Consider the following 19,561-nt stretch of genomic DNA (forward strand, 5'->3'; position numbering starts at 1 on the left):
CTGAAGAATGAACAAATGAACAGCAGAGCTCTGAGAAAGGTAGACCCAGTGCTCCTCACAGTTCCCTTGTGGGGCCCTGATTTGGGAAGGCATTTCAGGGTGTCCTTAGCCATTGGTGTGGTAGAATTTTAGTCTTCAGTTCAATGGGACACTTGCAATAATGAAACAGAACACGTAATTCCATAACTCACCAAGATGAGACACAGATGCCTAAAGGAAAGAGGGGGTGAGAAGACCCCAAAGTTCATTCCTCCTGATTTTTTGTTGTTGTTTGTTTTAATGATTGTAAGGCTCAATATTGATTTTTCAGCTCTGAAAAATTGAAGACATAGCATCTTCTTCTGCCATGTTCTCAATATGCTTAAAAAGAAAAATCACTCCATGACCACGTTTTTTCCCTATAAAAATGTGAGCAATTAACACAGCAGGTTCTCAGTTCAATATGTATAAGTTCTTGTAAAATATATATAATTGGTTTGGCAGACAGCAAATGCACCAACACAGGCATAAACCTTTTTATGAATCCATATGTAATACTGGATGTTGATGGATTATTACTACAGCAAGATGTCATGTGAAATAACTGATGCAGATGTACAGTAGCAAATTACTGGGTTTGCCATTTTCATTAAAAAGGGAAACAAACAAACAAAACCCCCTATTCACATTTCCATTATTTATTGAAGAACTTTTTAAATGCACTGGCTGCTGGAGCATCTGGGTGTATTAAACAACTGAATTCAGTATCACATTAAGCTAAATTGCCCACAATGGGCAGCTGCCTCTTTTCACTGTTCTTAAAAGTCCAAAATGTGTTTTCTGAACCCGAGGCATTTGTCTCCTTGCCGAAGTGGTGTGCTGATGAGTATTCCACTGAAGGGAGGGGGAAGCAGAGGTGAAGCATGTCGCTCTGCTGCTAAGACCCTGCCCAACCTGTGGCCAAAAATTTCTGAGTGCAGGAGAGAGGACAGGAAGAGGAGGAGAGGTCAAAACTACACTCCCAGCTTCATATGCATGGACCTCGTTTAAAACCTGGCAGCCAAGGAGCATCGCATGTTGTCACTGAGCTGCCCTGCAGTTATGGGGCTGGGGCTGCGTGGAAAGCTGCCCTCCCGGGTTAGCTCAGCAACATCTCGAGCCGAGAGGCTCCCAAATACCTATGTGCTGTAGGGGTGTAGAGGCAGCACAGCGCTGCAGCCCCTCAGCTGCCCCTGCAGGCCATGGGTACCCCCCGCCACCGGCGCACAGGCTGGGAGCAGCAGGGTGCTGCAAAGAGGAGTGTGCATGTGTGGGTCAGGGCAGGGGAGAACATGGTGGAGGAGCTACTTGGGTCTGCCCAGCTCACCGTGCTGCACACACCTACCCTGTGCTTCTCAGTCCTGCAGGAAGCCCTGAAGTCCCTTTGGAAAAAAGCAGGGCCTCCCACAGGACCTTCCCAGGCTTGGTCCCTGGGGCATGTCCAGCAAGGTGGACAAGAAAAGGGGACCCTCATGTGTTCCTTCCCTGCCCCGTTACCCTTGTGTCTTTTTCCATAGAGACCACAAACAGCTCAGGCATTTTCCAGCCTCGCTGAAGGCATCAGTACTCCTCAGGGGTGTCTCTTTCTGTCATCGATGGGTCTCAGACCCTGATGTCAAAGCCCCTGGGTCTGTGTCCACACAGAGGATTTCCTGTGTTTCACAATGATGTTCCTCCACTTGTGTCCTCCTTTCATGTCTTCTTTGGCCTTTCCCTCATCCCAGAGTGGATTATCCCATTCATTTTCCCACCTTTTATATCTTCCTCCTTCCTTAGCCCATTTTTCATCATCTCTTTCCAGTCGTCTGTTTTCTTTCTTCTCCTATAATCTTGTACATTTGGATAATTTTCATTTGGAGTGTTTAGCATAACCACTAGATTTGTGTTTTAGCCTTGTTCAGCAGGTTAAAGGCTCCATTTTCTGTCTTAAGTTCTGCATTTTCCTCTCCCTCTTAATATGTCAGGGGTTACAGACTTGGGATCCAGCTCAACTTCAGTGGAAAGCATCACCAATGATTTCCATAGGAGCAGGGTGAAAACATTCAAAATGTTCCAATCTGAGAGGTTAAAACTAAGTGTCTGGGTTTGTCTATGGACAGATTTCCCAAACTATGCCATGCTTCTACCTTTCTAGCTCCAAAGGGACCTGTAAGTAGAAAGACCAACGCTTCTGAAAAGCAGGCCACGTTTCCTTAGGTTACAGATGACAGAGGCAGCATCCCACCTGGTTTGATCCAACACATCAGAGCAGGGACCTTATCTCCAGCAAGCCTCTGCTAGGCATCATGCCCAGTCCTTCTGACACATTTCTATTTCCCAGTAGTATATCTGAAAGGAAGGAGAAAATCCTTTTTGCTCTCCAATTTCTTTCTGGAGCAGCTCATAGAGGTTCATGTGTTTCAGGCAACCCAGAAATGTCTGTCCCACCACCCAGCTTACCCACTCACACATGCCCTGGTTGTGGTGCTGCTCCACGGTAGTTTTTCTAAGCACGTGTACCCGGTAGACATGCTGTGGCCATCCCAAACCAGTGGGCTATGATGGGTGAAGCCACGCATTCACATAGCTAATCTAGCAAAAAACCCTGTAATGTACATTCAGTGATTTGAATTTATGCTAGAAAATATGCTTTTGCTGGTGGATTTATTCCATGATCCTGCTCTCCTCAGTCAGCGAACCAGGGGTCGATGCGAGGGTTGCCCACAGGAAACCCTCTCAGTCTCTGCATAACCTGGGATGGCTGCACTGGCAAAGCACTGCTAATGCAGCCCTGGAAATAGGCAGCCCTGGCTGTTTCCAGCCTTGGTGTGTAGAAAGAAAGACTCCCACATTGTGCTCACATTCATATGTTCATATGTCAATGAAAAACATTCAGATGTTTTTTATTCTTCAGTTGCAAAACACTGCAGAAAAATAATCCAGACTGAATCTCAGGAGTGAAAGAAAAATGGAGCGGCAGCCGTTTTTGAGCGAGGCTTCTTTATCAAATGCTATCTGTTCAAACCCCTTCTGTTCAGTAGGAAACATCCCACTAGAAAAGGTCCCCCATTTCCAGCTTATCTCTTCTGCAGTTGTCATTGTACTGCTCATCGTTTGTGAAGTTACCGGCACCTGTGTCTCCCCACGATTCGATCTTGAGGCTCCCACTGTTTATTTCAATGTAAATATTTTTTTGTTGAGAAACAAAAGGGCTGGAAAAAAGGAGGTTATGGGAATATTCAGGATGAGATAAGGAATCTGAGGCAGAAAAGAACACACCAATTACCTCAGCTCACACGCTCATCTGCCAGATGAAACCAGTTTTACCGGCTGTTGCCCAAAGGCAAAACACCATGGGGCTTCTGATGTCATGTTGGCCTTTGGTTATGAGCCCGGGTAAATGGGTACCTGGCAGAGAGAGAAAAAGGGTTGTGCTGCTTAATGCCAGCTTCATCTATTTATGTTCGTCTAGCATCAATTAAAAACATCTCTGTCTCATTCTGCCTGCCTTCCTGCCCGCCTGCCTGCTAGCGTGGTATTGGTTTTCTTTCCATAACACTGTAGATTGCCTTGCCTCACAGTTTACAACAGCGAGAGTTGGCGTTCGCCTCTGGCAGGGCAAAGGACGAGAAACCATTTCACTCCCATACTACGTTTCCTCTGCTCTGTCTCCGCACAGCACAGTGAAGGTGTTTGATGTGCTGGTTATCGTGGAGGGGTGATATACAAGGCCAGGGCTGCTGTTAATTTGCAGTGCTTCAATAGCATTAGATTTTCCTTAGGATTTAAATTGAATTGGTGGCATTACTGGGACAGTATAGTGCTGTAGATCTGAACTGTGTTCCGTGCATTCATCTGTCTTTTTTCTTTATTATATTAACCTTCTTTTTCTTCCCTTTTTTTTTTCCTTTTTATATCAGCAAGACCCAGTGAAGCAGACTTTATGTTGCAATAATTCTGCATGTTTTGGTTATAAATATCCTGAAGCAAAGTTAAGGTTTTTTTTCATATAACTATCAAAGCAAGTGTCTGCTTCAGCACAGAGTGAAAGGGACGTTTTGCACATAAAAGCTCATCAGTGGGTGGTAAACAGCTTTCGTCCTAATACATATTGCAAATATTCTGCTGCAGCACAGACTGATGGCTTTGGTGAAATTGGTAGCATCTGACTGAGATGCAACAGTTCCCTGTGCTAGTTGCTATCGTGGGAGCCTAACCAGGGTCTGAGCACTCAAGGAATCTCAGGAAAATCAAGTCTTTTGTCTGTAGCACTACAAAAGGCACCTCTCGCGTTTTAAATTTCCAGTTGTCTCCTTGAGAGCAAATAATGCCACAAAGCAATTTAAAAACAGAGGAGGTAAAAATCAGTAACTTCAGCAATAGCAGCACAGACAGTTTCTTCCATCGCAATCTCCCATCTAGATTTTCTGAGCAGACTTGTGATTTCAGCGGCTGCCTTGGCAGGTGCCCAGTGTGATGCACCTGAAAGCAGCCAGGCTGTCTGAGCTGATGCACAATGGTTTCAGAAAATCAGAGCTCTTCAGGAGTTCTCAAGTCGATCATCAAAAACTACTAAATATTTCACATTTTTCTTCTTCCTCAGTATTGCACACCCTCAGAACAGCAAACGCTTTGAGATCTGAAGTCAACACAACGTCACTGGTGTATCACTGGATTGCGACAACATATATTTGAAGGGATGTTTTAAAGCAGTCTGCAGTGCTGGAAGGCGGCTTTTTCTGTACTGCTTCTAGCAAGGATGTGCTGATCTGAGCACTCAGTAGCATGATTTATTTATTAGAATTTCATACCTTTTTTTTTTCTCACCATTGACACAGGATTAAAATTAAACATCCTTAACTGCATGAGATGAAAGTGTAGCTTAGCTCATTCAGGTACGTCTGTATTAGATACATGTGCAAGCAATTGCTCTCCACTGGCTTGGTCTCGCCTTCGTGTACAGGCAAAACTCCTCCAAGACGCCTCGCCCAAGTCGGAGGTTCAGATGAGCCACGACTGTGCCTGGAGGTGGCAGCGACTGGACTAGGCCAGGGCAAACCTTTGCAGCCTTCAATTCCCCGAAAACCGCAGCAATAGCTGTCACTGATACTAAGGGGGGATGCCTTTAAGGCTGAGGTGCGGTGCTTGGGAATGCATCGTGTTCATGGTTCCGACACTTCACCTGCTGAACAGAGTGCTGTGCCAACAAGCATTAAAGCTTGATAACTCACCTCATTGCACACTGGTGAAGAGGAGATGTGTTTTTGGATCATGCACCTGCGTGGCTGCTGAGCGCTGCTCTCCAGTGCTGCCCAGAGGCCCCGGGAATGCCAGTGCTGGAGAAGCCTGGCCAGGCAAGAGGCACCTCCACGAGTGACTGTGGTGCAGTGGGGGTTTTAAAATCGTAGGAGCACTGAAGCAAAACTCAATGCATTGGCAGAGAATGGAGTTTGCGTTCAAAGACCTGTTAGAGGTGTGCTGAGCCGAGGACGACGCTTCAGCACGCGCAGATTTTGCACAATCTCCCCGGGTTAGCATGGGAGTGCCAAGGAAGGCTGTGCTGGAGGCACAAGACAGCCACTCGCAGCACAGCCTGTGATCATTTGGGCTGACTCTACTTCACATTAAGACGTTGCTCATAGCAGTTACTAAGTCTTAGGCTGAGGGAAATGGTGGTACCTTACAGTGGTGTCATTCCTTGGTGCTGTCTCCCCTGCAGACAGTCCAGGCAGGTGGAAAGCATCTAACTGGGTGTCCTACTGCTGGTGCACAGCGACACCTCACAGGATGACATTGTGGGAAGCCAAAATGCTGATAGCAGCCCTGGAGACACACAGGACCTGGGAGAGGAAAGGGAAAGCATCCCCCACCAAAGGTTCACTGTCAGGGAGACACCGCTGACTGCTTTGGGTGCTGGGAAAGGAGCAGGCACATGCAGAAACCTGGCTGGCAGGGAATGCATCAGATGTAGAGTGAAGGGTCTCCTTGCCTCATGCCACTGCCATGGGGACCCAGTGAAAAACACTGCTGGGCCAGACTGTGCTGCTGCAAGCAGGTTACATTCTACCGCTCTGTCATTGAAGTATCTCTTGCTACATCGAGAGCACCTACTTGAGCGTCTGGGCTTACAGGCGTGAGTTTGAGTTTAGGGTTTGAATAGGACAGATCGGGGAAAAGGTCTCCAGGAGATACCACCTGCTTTCCAGGGAGGTGGTTTGCCTGAGGCTCTGCTTCCCTTGGGGCTTCTGCCGCCCTTGCAGTGGGGGAGAGGGGTGGGAGGTGGTCACCCATCCTGGCCATGGGTCAAGTGTTCTGCTAGTCTTTTGCTGATGGATGTGGTATGGAGAAGTTGGAGTCAGGCAAGCTGGTGTAGTGGTTTGTGATGTACTACAAGCACGCATGGTGCAGAGTTACTTGGACTAAGTAGAGTCTGAAAGGGCCTTGTCAGGGATGTAAAGTGTTTTTTTGGGGGAAAAGTGTTGCCTACAAGGGCCCCTAAGCTTTGCAAAGCATGGAGGTGAGCACAGTGCTCTGAAAGGAGCAGGAGGGACTCTGGTGGAAAGTGGGCTCTGCTCGCTCTGCCAGGGGACTACACAGCATCCAGCAGACCAGTGCATATGTGGGCATCAGGGGAAAGCCCCTGTAGCATTATCTAAAAGCTGAATGCTTCCCCAGCAAGGATGATGAAGGAGAGATGAGGTATACTTGCTGGAAATATCATTGAATGCACCTTGTTGCCTTTTACACCAGCTGCTTTGAAACACAGCCTCCTCTTGCGTGCAACCAGCTATAAAAGCAAGGTCTGCTTTATCCTTCAGACTGCCCAGTTTCCCTTCTTTTGAGACAACTAACTTTGTCGATTGCTGTCTATGCATATGCTATGTGGTGACATGTGATGTAGTGACAGCACTGAAACCAGCTGCCCTGTTCTCAAGGTTTTCCAAGGTTTGGAAAAGTGGCCTAGAATGAAAGCTATTGTAGCAAAGACCTTCACACATGGGTTGGTTGGTTGGTGGTTACAGAGTACGAAGGGACGAGCTCAGGCAGTTTTATTGCAAACGCTGTGGTCAAGGTTATGGTGTAGATGTTGAGGTGTCCTCGTACATGAAGCACAAATCACACAATAGGAGAAGCAGCCATGTTACCAATGCTTGCAGAAGCGTAATGTATATGAAAGTACTTCTAGTGCTTCCATCTCCGAGAAGTAAACAGAAAGTAAAATGTGCTCTAAGTTTACACACAGAGAATCATTAACTTTGTATAGTTAGGGACTAGAGGGAGGGAGGGAAGGGGGATTTTTGGTAGGGTTTTTTTTCTTTTTTCTTTTTTTTTTTTTTTTTTTTGCCCTGGGCAAAATTTTCAACATTAACTAATTAATGTTTATAAAGCACTTTGCATATATAGTGCCTTTCATCAGGGGATCTCCAAGTATTAGATTATATTATCTTGAAGGCCCCAGGCCTGTGCATACTAGCCCTATAAAGTATTAGCCTTATAAACTTCAGTAATTCACTTTGGGTTTTTTCTGAGATATTTTTTTCATTGGGTTTTTAATCTTCCCTCTATGGAAAATGTGCCGAGCATTTTGGCTGTGTAGGTAAAAAGGCGGTAGAAAGGGTGGTGTCAGCCAGAATGACCATATGAAAAACCAGAGCCCCATAATGCACTTCTCAAATCCTCTAATTGCTGGAGTTGGGGAGTAGCAACCGTGCCAAGCTTAAACTGAACTGTAAATCCCACACGTCAAGTAGGGATCAGCAGAAGGCATCATCACTGGTGGGGGAAGCAGCTCTGATATTTGCTCTGTATTACCTGGTAATGACAGCTGGGACAGGGAAAGAAAGGGAGTCCTCTGATCTCTAGCAGCATCAGGAGGCAAACAAGCTCTGGCATGGGGGCAAGCTGGTGGTTCTTCTGTATCGCATTAAGATTCTGTTAACTGATGGCTGGGAGCTGGGAACCCAAGGATGGGCATGAAATTGTCCATCTTTATAGCCCATCTGGAGTGTCTCTGTTGCTGTCACCCTCCCGGGTGGAGGCAGAACGCAGAGTACCCCAAAGCCACGCCAACAGGAGTGAATCTCCCATGTGTTAAATCTCAAGAGCCTGCTTGGGCGTGGGCTCAGTGGATGACTCAGACAATTACTTAACAATAGCTGGTTGCGTGAGTTGGCAGGGATGTAGCCAGGTTCACAATGGAAAAAATGTGTGGGCATCTCGGCTTCAGTGAAACACATGGGGAGCAGACTTGCTGCTGCATGCAGGAACTACCAACAGAGAAAGCAGGGCCTTGGGGAGCAGAAACTTGACTGGGACAGCCTTGTCTTTGCCCTTACTTGCACAACTTACAGGTGGAATTCCCCCAGCTGAATTTAGCTGGGTAAGGGCTGCTGCTCTGAGGGCAAAGACTGAGCAACAAATCCAGTCTTTCGAAGACTCAGCGGTATTCAGAAATCAAGAATGGAGCCTTCCTCTCCAAGGCCATCTTGCCCAGACCAAAGTACCCTTGTGAGCAGCAGAAGTTCACAGCGAAGGGTGGAAAATCCCTCCCCTTCAAAGGAGAAGGAGAGTTCAGCAAGCCGATGGCACATGTAGCTAAAACCAGATAGGTATTTATTCATAAAAACAACCTGAGAGCTCTTCCAGAGCCTGCACACATTGAAGAGCTTGATGGGAAGCTTGGGCTGAGTAAAAGCACTCCCTGCTCATAGGCTGATATTTGGAGTTCCAAAATAACCACTGCCTGTGACTCCCAGGGAAAAGGCAGCTGGGAGAAGTGTGCAAGGGGGCTGCAGGGAATGGCTCACCAGCCGGGCCGCGGGCAGCGTCTAGACATGGAAAGTCATACCAGGAAACTGAGCAAGTAGGGTTCACTTGCCAGGCTTGCAATGCGGACAAGAGGCTTAGGAGGATAAGCCTTGCAGCCCGCACTGTGCACTCCCAGTCCTGAGGAAGAGTGGGAACCCCCGGACAGGTGCTCACTGTGCTGATCTAGAGCAGCATTTGGATGGAGATGCAGCTGTAGCACAGGTCTTGCTGGTAGGGAACAGCCAGAGATGGCTTTGCCGTGGAGCTCCACATTCCCTATCCCTGGAGAGCGAGTGCTGTGAGAGACTGGGAGGCCCACATGTTGTGTTGGCAGAGCTCCTAGGAAGCACAGTCCACGTGGACTGCTCTGTTGTGGCAAGCAGGAGAGCGTTGCGAGGGCCAGCTGTGGGCTGAGAGTGAAGAGAGAGCTAACTTTCCCCCTATGGAGACACCACAGCGCAGAGTTGGCCTGGGAGCAACCAAAGATCTTGTCACCTTGCTCCAACCAACAGTATAGGTTGATGTACCATATGTGACCACAGTGAGCATTAAGAAGGACTTCTGGTCTTCTACCTCCCTCTCAGTCAGCTGTGGTTGAAGAGAAAATGGGAGAAGCAAGAACTACGTTGTGGTATGGCTAGGTCTGTCCTCTTAGGCTTTGATGGTGCTCTTTTCCTGGGCTCTTCGTATGTGCTGGGCTCATTTTTTTCCTTTAGCTTCTCCTGCACTACACACACTGTGTTCGTCTCCCACTAGCAAGTGCATATTTATATTGGCAAATGAGGCCATCTACCAGATAAAGGGCCTCTAACAAGGCAAGCAGGCACATTTACAAAGCGCTGCTGCTGCTGGCTGTGCATGTACGTGTTATTCTCACCTCTTCTTTGATGTAGACAATTCAGTTATGGGTCAGGCTAATATGCCTGGTCCTTTGGGCCAGGATACTCCCACACTTGCTTGCTGTGCAGCAGGAGGGAGTGCTTGGTGCCATTGGCATTACCTCCAGCCTAAGGCAAGAGTGGATTAATTCATGCTCATCAATAGGGAGCGGGACATCTTTTCCCTTTCACTAAACTCAGGAAGCAGACTTTGCTGCACCAGGCCCCGGAGAGCCTGGAGCTGGGCATGACAGCTTAGTAGCTATAAAGAAAGCAGCCGTGAGTCATTCCTGCCTTGGAAGCCGACCTGCTCCTGCTCATGAGCTACCGTTGCAGGAGCTCCTGTTAGACATGAGTGGTTTCACTGCCCTCCGATTGCTGCGTCTGCCCATCGGGTTGGAAGTCACCTGCATTCCTCTTCCATGGGTGTGTGGGATAAGTGCTTTGGAGCAAAATACAATGCTTGGCTTTGAAAGAGGAAGGCTGTGAGGTCTTATCCGCTGCACAGCCGCAGCTCCACCCCTCACCAAAGCAGGTGCACTGCCAACTGCAGACTTCAGCTTCAGCAGGTTTGGGAGAACTGGGGCTCTTTTGTTGCTCTTCCCATTTGCATACAATTCCCTCCAACTCCTGAATCCTCTCCCTGTGACATGTAATTTGCCTGCCTGACAGGAGCTTGGGAAATGCCATGCAGCCTGGGATTTCCCCACGTTTCACACTAATGAGCCCTGATGGGTACACTCCTATAACTGTGAGCTGGGACGTAAAAGCAGCAAGGGGGCAACACACAAAGACGAGAGTGGCTTCTGCTGAAGCAGAAGAGATGTTGGTCCAGTGCAGGGAGGCAACGCTAGTATGCATAGGCTTGGGAAGACCATCTCATGGTACTGTGTAGGCAATCATCCTTGGGAGTCCTCTCCCACGGAGGCCATCCTGGTGGTCCTGCAGTGCGAACAGCTGTAGCACAACCAAAGAGTTTTCAAGGACCAGCCCTGTGGCCCTGACAGTGTCTGAGGGACTCCAGAGGGATAGACAAGAAAGGACTTGCAGCAAAGCTGACTCTGCAAGGCTGAGTTGGGCAACAGCAGTTTAGATCAGCTACAGATCTAGAGGCCCTCAAGTGAGGCAGGAGACAGGGGAAGCTTCCCTCTCCTGCCAGCACACCCGTATTTGGAGGTGTGGGTGAAGGCTGTTTGCTGCCCCTAGGGGCTCAGGCACCAACAAATGGGGCGACTTAGCACTGGCGAAGTTCGCCACAGCACTCTCTTCTCAGGTTTTGGGTGACTTTGGGGGGAGAAAGTATGAATTTGTACCCCCCAGATAAAACACCTTCAGCTCTGTCTTGTAGTGAGCTCTTGCATCATGTGGAAAGCAATTCATGTCCCTCCAAAACAGACGTTGCGGGCAACTCTCCCTCCCTCTGGCAGCGCTGCTTTGGCTTTATGGCCTCGGCTATGTACATCTTTGAACTATTCAAAGCAGTGGTTCTCTCTTACTAAAGCCTCTGGGACAAAATAGAGATGCCACTTCCTCACCATCTATCCATGGGGAAAAGACTGACCCTGGTGCAAGTGGCTGCTGTTCTCCAGTGTGGCAAGATGAGCACAGGGGCTTGGCCATCCTTCCAGGCAGCTCAGCAGGGACGCGAGGGAGCGGCAGCGATGCCCCACAGCATGGGAGAACACTGCAGTGAGGCAGCCTTAGGGGACTGGGAGGGTGGGATGGCTCCAGCACAGGGAGCATGGGTTCCTATAAGCATGTGTAATCCTCGACTCCAGCCGATCAGCACTCTATCCCCAGCGGAGGGCATGCAGCTTCCCCTAGAGCATTGAAAACACGGAGGGAAATACCCTTCAGAAACTGTCGAGATTCCATATTTGAAATTTAGACCACCAGTCTTGTGATTCCTGGAGATCTGATTCATGCTTTTTGAACATGTGGGTTTGGCAGTCCTGTGCTTGCACTTACAGCCATTTCCCAACTCCTTATTTTCCCCAGAGGTGTTCTTACTTTTCCCTTTTTCACTCTTGTATACATGAAATAAACTGCTTGGGGGTTAGGGGAGTTGTTACCAACAGCAAAACTCATCTATTAAATTCACAGTGAGCTGCTCACTAAACAACAACAAAAAAATTCCATCACAACTTTATAGTCTAAAATAACCACAGCAGATTGGAGCGACTCCTCCCCGCTCTTGCTTTGCCTTGGGGCAGGACGGGCTGGGAGAGGGCTCCTCTCCCCAAGGAACAGCAGGAAAATGCTGTCCCCCCACTGCAGCCGTGCTGGGGGTGGCGGACAAGCCTTGGGCTGTTACGGTGAACATGACCTGTCTGTCACCATGTGTTTCTGGGGGAAAGCTGAGCTTCTGCCCCATCAGCTGCTCTGGGGAGGGAGGTCTGGGGTACATGCAGGCACATATGCCCTAGGAGAGCATCTAAGGGCCTCTCCCGGGGTCACTAAAAGAAGATGGTTTTGGTTTGGGAAATAAAGTGTGATGGTTTTGGACCCATATTCAGTCAGGCAGCAAAACCCCCTGTTTTTACTTCTTAAAGACTTTCTCCATCCAGTTGTGGCAGGGACAGTATCTTTATTGCTGTAGATATCTATCAGGGGCATAAGTGCTACCTCAGCTCAAAGAAAGAGTATTAATTATCCAAAGCCTGTGCTAAGCACCATTTGCATTCCCATAGACAGCCTGCTACGGGCGCGATAGAAGGCAAAATCCCACACCCATGGGAGTGGAGACTGTTTTCCATTCCCTGCAAGGGATTCCTGCCCACTGGAAGGCAGAACAGCAGTCAGGGAGCAAAAGGGAGTCCCACTGCGAGGGAGAGGGTTTGCAGGGTGCTAGCCCTGAACTGGGCAGCAGCATGGTCTGAGCATGTAGGGCCAGGCACAGGAGGTGCTATGAGGTGTGGCCATGTTGGTAGGTTTGGGACTTGCAGCCAATTTCAGGAGAGGGCTTCATTATGGTAACTATTAGGGAGGTATAAATAGCCCCGGCTACTCTGGGACTCCACTGATTCAAGCAACGTGCCAAGGAGATCCCCAGAGGATGGCCTATCAGGAAGGGGAACTACCAAAACTAGATGAAGGGAAATCCCCAGGGCTTTAGCTGCTGAGAAGCGAGGGGTTCCTTCTCACAGCATTTATTGTGATGCTGCAGAAGCCCAACAACAGCAAGTTTTTACTGGCATTGCGGCAAAGGAGGCATCTGAAAGGGAACAGCTTAATAACCTAAAACCACTGCAGCTGCCTGGGACAGCCCGCCTCCTTTCTGCAATAGTCACACACAGGGGTCTAGGAAAGGAAAACCGCTCCACACCAGCTGTCCTCCCCTGTAGAAAAGGGAACCTGCATCTCCAACACCTTAGGAAGCCAGAGATGATGGTGGAGCTAGCAATCCTCAAGGCTTTCCAGAAGTCATGTTCACGATTTGGAAGCTCTTGAAAGGGCAAGGACAACAGGAGCAATGCTGCCTAGTCATAAATAAAGATCAAGGGAAGAGACAACAACTGAGCCCTATTTTAGCCCTGTTGAATTTGATTTAATGTCTCAGCACATCCAGAGGGTCTCCAGGTGCTCACAATTTCTGCCTGTGTAGAGGACAACAGGTTTGCAATCGAGATCTCTGAGCTATTAGCCCACACAAGTGGCAGCTGAGGAGCCGTTTGTGCAGGAGATGTCTCCTATGGAAGGCAGTCAAAGCAGTGAACTTGAAGAAGGCTGGGAAGAGATGGCAGTCATCTAAGGGAAACAGATTATTTGAGCGATGAGGAGGAGAACCGGAGCAGCCATGGAAGCTGAAGAGGAAGGCCAGCTTTTGGGAAGAGCAGAAGTGCCCAACAAGCTGTGCAAGACGAGGGTGGGAGCACTCGGTCTGGACGTTGCTTGGCCATGAGGACTTCACTCGGGTTTCACCTGAGTACAGAAGTTAAAGCCAGACCAGAGGGTGCCTGGATGAAGCAGATAGTTCACTCCATGTTTACAAACTGTTCCCAGGGCTTAAAACACTGAGAAAGGGCAGTGACCAGGGAGACCAGCAAGGGAAGGCAGGAAGTGCTACAGTGTACATTTGCACAAGCATGGGGGCAAAACGCAAAACTAAGGAGGCTGGGGGGTAAAAGGGAGGTGGGAAGGAGATCCAACACCACAGAAACCACTGGAGGGGATGAAAGGCAAGAGTGGGAAAGATGAACTCGGCCACTACACCTGCACCTCAGCCAGAGGCATCCAGGGATCTTCCTTCAAAAAGCCAAGGAGCACTTGTGCTACATCTCAGTGTCAGGAGCTTGAGCGCCTTACATGGCCCATGATGGAGACTGGCTCGTGAAGGAGACCTTCTCAACATGGGGCACGTCTGAGGAGGCTGACCATACAGTGCCATGACAGATCAAGGAGCACTCAGGGGGCTCGGTCAGCCCAACAATAGCTCGAAGTCCCCACAGCCAGGCCTCCCACCCACCCGCCTCCAAGGCCACCCTCTGGCCAAGGGCCACCGGACCCCAGCCTGGCGCGCCGGGCAGTCCCGCAGCAGCTCGGTGGGCCCCTGGCAGGCTGGGCTGGGCCAGGCATGCCCGGCGGCCCCAGGGCAGCAGGGCGGTGCTGGATCCTCCGGGCCCTCCGCCAAGCAGGAGGCTTCCCAAAGGCACCTCTGCCAGCGCAGCCCCACCGCCCTTCCCGGCACCAGGTCCCTGCGCAGGGGCCACGGGCAAGTTGCCGCCAGCTCCCACCAGCCATTGCCCCCATGCCACCCACCCTGCCCGAACCCTATGCTGCTTCGACCTCTAGGTGCTGAAGTGCTGCCCAAGGCAGGTGGCCCCTATACAGAGTTTTAAATCCCTCCTTGAGCAGAAACCTGTGTTTCTCAGGGGAGGGGGAAATCACCAAAAGAGGCAGCACCCTGTCCCTGGACCCTGCAAGGGCTGGGCTGTGTCCCCCCGGCTTCCTCCCTTGAGGGATGCTGACCCTGAGGTCAGCTCGGCTTCCCCGCTCCCAGCTGCTGCCGTCAGAAGCACAGCTGCAGCTCAGGACTGCAAAAGTGTAGCCTGTTACAGAAAAAAAAGCCTGAAAAGGCAGCTGTCTACCTCAGGAGGTGGAGGAGCCTCACCCAGGTATAGGGAGGTCTGGAACAGTTGGGTCCCTGCAAAGTTTTCTGAAGTTTTGACTTGATCAAGACTATAGAGAGAAAAAAGAAAAAAAAAGAAAAAGCCTCCTGACTCACTCTCTTCCCAACACTGCCCTAGCCCAGGGCATTTTCCCTGCCTTGGGAAGTGTTGCAAAATTTGAGCTTGCCCTGGAGGTATCTTTCACTAATTACTGGATATCCTGGTTTTGTGTAAGGACACAGGCAGAACCTTCCCACAGGTTCTTCTTTACGGCATGGGAAAAAAAACTCGAAACACTGATTTCTGTTTCAGCATCCCCAGCAGACTGCTGTGAAGGGCTGATGGCACACTCGAGGGGATCTCTTTCTGGAGCCATCCTCCCCAGCTCTGGGGCATCACTCACCAACAGTTTCTAAGAAGCAAGAAATTTCAAAGGCAAAACCAACCTTACTTTTAATATTTGCCCTCTGTGCCTGAAGTTTGGGTCACTTTCAATTTTTTTCCCCTGTAATAAAGAAGGTTAAAGCTTTCAAATTAGAAGCAAAGACGCTGTGTGAGATGAGGCCTGTTTGAGTTCGCACCACCTGCCAGCCGTGCTGCAAAGGGCTAATGAATCAGCTGGTGAAAGGCAGGGTGCAGAAAATTACAGGCCTGGCCCTGACAAGAGGGAGCACAACCCTGATTACCGTATCGGCTCGACACAAGGCAGGTGCTCACACGGCCCGTAAGCCTCCATCCGTGGTTTATTCACACTGGTAGCGGAAAATTGCTTCAGCTCTGAGATGCTGAATAGCCCATGCTGTATCTACGCAGCTGCTGGTATCTACTGTATCTACACAGCTTCTGCTCATTCCAGCCTCTTCTTTCAGCATCAGTCAGGCCACCGACTCCTGTGGACAGCACATGTGCCCCTGTCCTGCATCCCGCAGTGCTTCAGCGCTACGGCTGGACCTCAGCAGTGGGCTGCAGCTGGCAATAATCCTTCTTGCCACCCCTTCAAAGAGAGAATGAGCTGATTGCGGAGGATTTCTCCAAATTTTAAGACATGAAGTTAAGAATGAAAACTGCATTGAAAAGGCACCAATGATTCCAGGATTTCTTCCTTAATAAGCCTGCTTCATTAAATACATAGCATGCATACACATACCCACCTACTTTGATGGATTTCTTTTTTTTTCTAGAAGGGCCCTTTTTTGTAGTTTCTGTAAATGAAAGCCTCTGCCAGAATGCATGTAAAGGTATCACTGAAGCTCCTGGAGAAAGGAGCAAGCTCTGTCTTCGACCCTCCAAGTACCTTCTTCTTTTCCTACCCTCCCTTCTTGAGAAGTCCTGCTGATCAGCTCTTCAAGGGAGTCTTTATTCTCTGCCCAATTTTGCACAAAGGTATCAAAGGATTTTAAGATATTAAAACTTGCAACCTCTTCAGGAATTTGTCTTCTTCCTTCCTCTCTGCTTGTTGCTGCAGTTTCACACCTGGGAGCTGTTATAACTCAGTCTTTACAAGTGCTGTATTACTTTTTAAAAGTTACTTAGCCATTCTTATACACACAGAGTACACATACATTCATTCATAATTACTTGAAAAAAATACTCCCCCCTCCTCCTTTCCAGCTTCTAAGGACAGAAATAAGAAACACCTTCAAATAACTGTAAATACTAAACCCCATCATGCTAAATACTTCAAAGTGAAAGTGCAAATATCTCAAGAAGCTTGGGGAACTACATATAATTATGAATTAACTCTCAGATACAGATGATCTGTCAGATAATTCTTCCTTCCAAATAGATTTAAAAATAATATACCCTGTGATCTGGTGGAGAGAGGAACTGCTTCCCAATGACTGCAGTTCTTCAAGTAAAGCCTGTGGAGCAGGACCACGCATGCCAAGCTGCTGAGATGAAGATGACTTTTTGCCTTAGCAGTACCCACGTAAGAAGACCCCCTTTGCTCCCTCCCACCAAGGCTCAGACCCAGGGGGAGCAGCCTTTCAGTGACAGTACTGAGGGGCAGAGCCCTGGAGAAACAAGTACTGGCACCCCAGTGCAGGTCCTGATACCACCGAGCGTCCACCTGAATCGCGCAAGACACGGCTTTACACCCCTTCCTACTTCTGAAGAAGAAACAGACTGAAGAGGAGATACCTGGAAGAGTTGTGGGACTGTGAAATGGGGGCTGGGGAAGAGAACACGACTGGCTCTGATGAGGTCTCCTGCAGAAACCCTTAGGTGGCTCTGACAGTGAAACATCCCTTGGAAGGTAGGAAGTACCTACTGCTGCAAGGACCTTGCAGAAAACTCTTGACTGAAGTAGGACTTAACAGTAGAAGTCTTGGCCACAATGAAACACAAACTGCCTGTGAGGATCTGCTCCCTGCACAGAAAGTAGCAACCTCAGGGCTGACATGACCTGCACTACCACCACCTCCTTCCACTCCAGAATAGCCATTCAACTTTGAAGTTCAGGATGGAGATCCTCCTTTTCCTCCCTTCTTCATAGCAAAAACCCTTTCAAAAGCAGGCTGCCTGGAGGCAACCTGTGAAACGTGAAGCAGGGGATCCTGAGGAGAGACTGGGTAGCAAAGTTAGCAGCTGACACACCAGAATAGCTACAGAGCAGGCAAGGAGTGACCAGCTCATGCCTGTAGAAGAGGTGGCAGGAACAAGGGCTATGTATTTGGAAGGAAAAGACAAGGTGTCATGGTTTAATCCTGGCTGCTAATTAAGTACCACGCAGCTGCTCACTCACTCCCCCCTCACCCAGAGGGATGGGGAGGAGAGTTGGAACAGAATGTAAAACTTGAGGGTTGAGATAAGAACAATTTAATAATTGAAATAGAATAAAAATGAAAGAACAATAATAACACTGACAATAACAGTTGTAATGAAAAGGGAGAAAGAACAAAATCCAGAGGGAAAGGAAGAAAGGAACGTTGGTGCACAGTGCAAGGGCTCACCACTCACCACCCAATGCCCAGCCAGTACCCGAACAACGATCTGCCCCCCAGGTATATACACCAGGCATGCTGTCCTGTGGTATGGAATACCACCTTGGCTAGTCTGGGTCAGCCGTCCTGGCTGTGTCCCCTCCCCATTCCTTGTGCCCCTCCAGCCTTCTCGCTAGCAAGGCCTGAGGAACTGAAAAGTCTCACATCAAAGCCAAAGCACAGAACCATACTAGCTCCTATGAAGATAATTAACTCCATCCCAGCTGAAACCAGGACACAAGGTTTCTTGCTTACTCCTTCAAAGTGTTACAAAGCGAAAAGGGGCACTTGCCTCGCTTACAAAAGGCCTGCACCAAGAGAAACACTGGCATTGTGACCTGCAGAGATGGGCAGCCTTTCTACCAGATGAGTGTGAGACAAGCCACTGATGCGTGGTACAAAAAGTGGCAAAACAGAGGTTCAGTGTGCTATGTTCTTCAGTCTTGGCACTCAATTTTGCACTCATCAAAGGAGTAAAGCCTTCACTGCAGATTGTGCTTATCTCCAGTTGCAGTCTCCAGCCATTGGACTTTGGATAACAACGGCTGGAACCAGCTCAGGGAGCATGTGTAGACACCATGTGTGCTACGTGCAGAGGGAAGTGTGTGCAGCACTTGGCCTCCGAAACCCAGCAGCCCTCATTTGAAAAGTTGCTGGGAGCAAGCCCATTTCACCAAGTCCAATCACCTGGACTGTCTGCCCCTTCAGGACATCCTCGTTTGCTTTAGTCTTTCCTTCTTCACCCCAGTGATTACAAATTAAGAGGAAAGCAAAGAACAGAGCAAAGAGATGAACCTGGAGAACAGCTGACAGCATTTTTCCCGAGCCCAGTGCACTCACGTGGCAGGACACAGGTGCCTACAAGAGAGTGGGCCTAGAACAATTTGATGCAAACAGTAGCCTTAAGCTACTCGTGTCAAAGTGTCCAAGAGAATGCAATGGCTTTGAGGAATCATCTAGCAATGTCTCACAGTCCCCCGCTACCTTCCTCATTAAACCTCAAACAAAGCTGCAGGGTGTGTTAGTGCACTCCAGCTAGTCTTCCCTTGGGGGGGAGAAGGGAAAAGCTGGAGTCAAAGACAGTGCAAAGGGCTGGATTCAGTGGTAAGATTTGAAAATGGCAATAAAGGGAAAAAACAGCAGCTGGAGGAGAAAGAGTACAGGGCCCTTTTGTCACCACGTAACATACAAAACTTGGCATACTATGCTACTAAGATAGTAGTAGTCGGAGCCAGCAACAACAGCTTTCTCCCCACAGCTATATACACTGTTTTCTCTAAAGGCTGAATACGTGAGTGACAGGGGTAGCTGCCCAGGCAGCTTGGTCCATCAGAAATAGCCACCAGGCTAGTAGGCCATCTGGACAGCAAGAAGTGGCTGGAGCAAGCTTTAGATGCCTTGCAGCATCGGTGGCATAGGTGGCTCTGCTGCTCAGTTCCCAAGCTTGAGCATGAGCACACCGAGAACTCAGAGGCAAGGGAGCATGATGGCAGGGTTTGCCCTCATCATCTTATGGGAATACTAAACCCCCATTCATAAAGTGCAGAAAGACTGGGGAAGAGGGGGGAAGTGAACCCTAACTACTGGTATGGCTGAGCAGAGCCCAAGTGTCTCCTAAGTGCCACTTTAGAGGACGCTTTTCTCAGAAGCAAAGCTAAACTTGAACGAGAGGCAGGCTGAACCCTTGGGAGGGAGACAAACATTTTTAGCCTTTTCACCAAGGCCTCATCTGTCCCTATCTGAAATTAGGCCTGAAGACCTGCCAAAAAACCTTTCTGAAAAGGTC

This window comes from Falco peregrinus, chromosome 3 (genome assembly GCF_023634155.1).
Source record: "Falco peregrinus isolate bFalPer1 chromosome 3, bFalPer1.pri, whole genome shotgun sequence".
Lineage (NCBI taxonomy): Eukaryota > Metazoa > Chordata > Aves > Falconiformes > Falconidae > Falco > Falco peregrinus.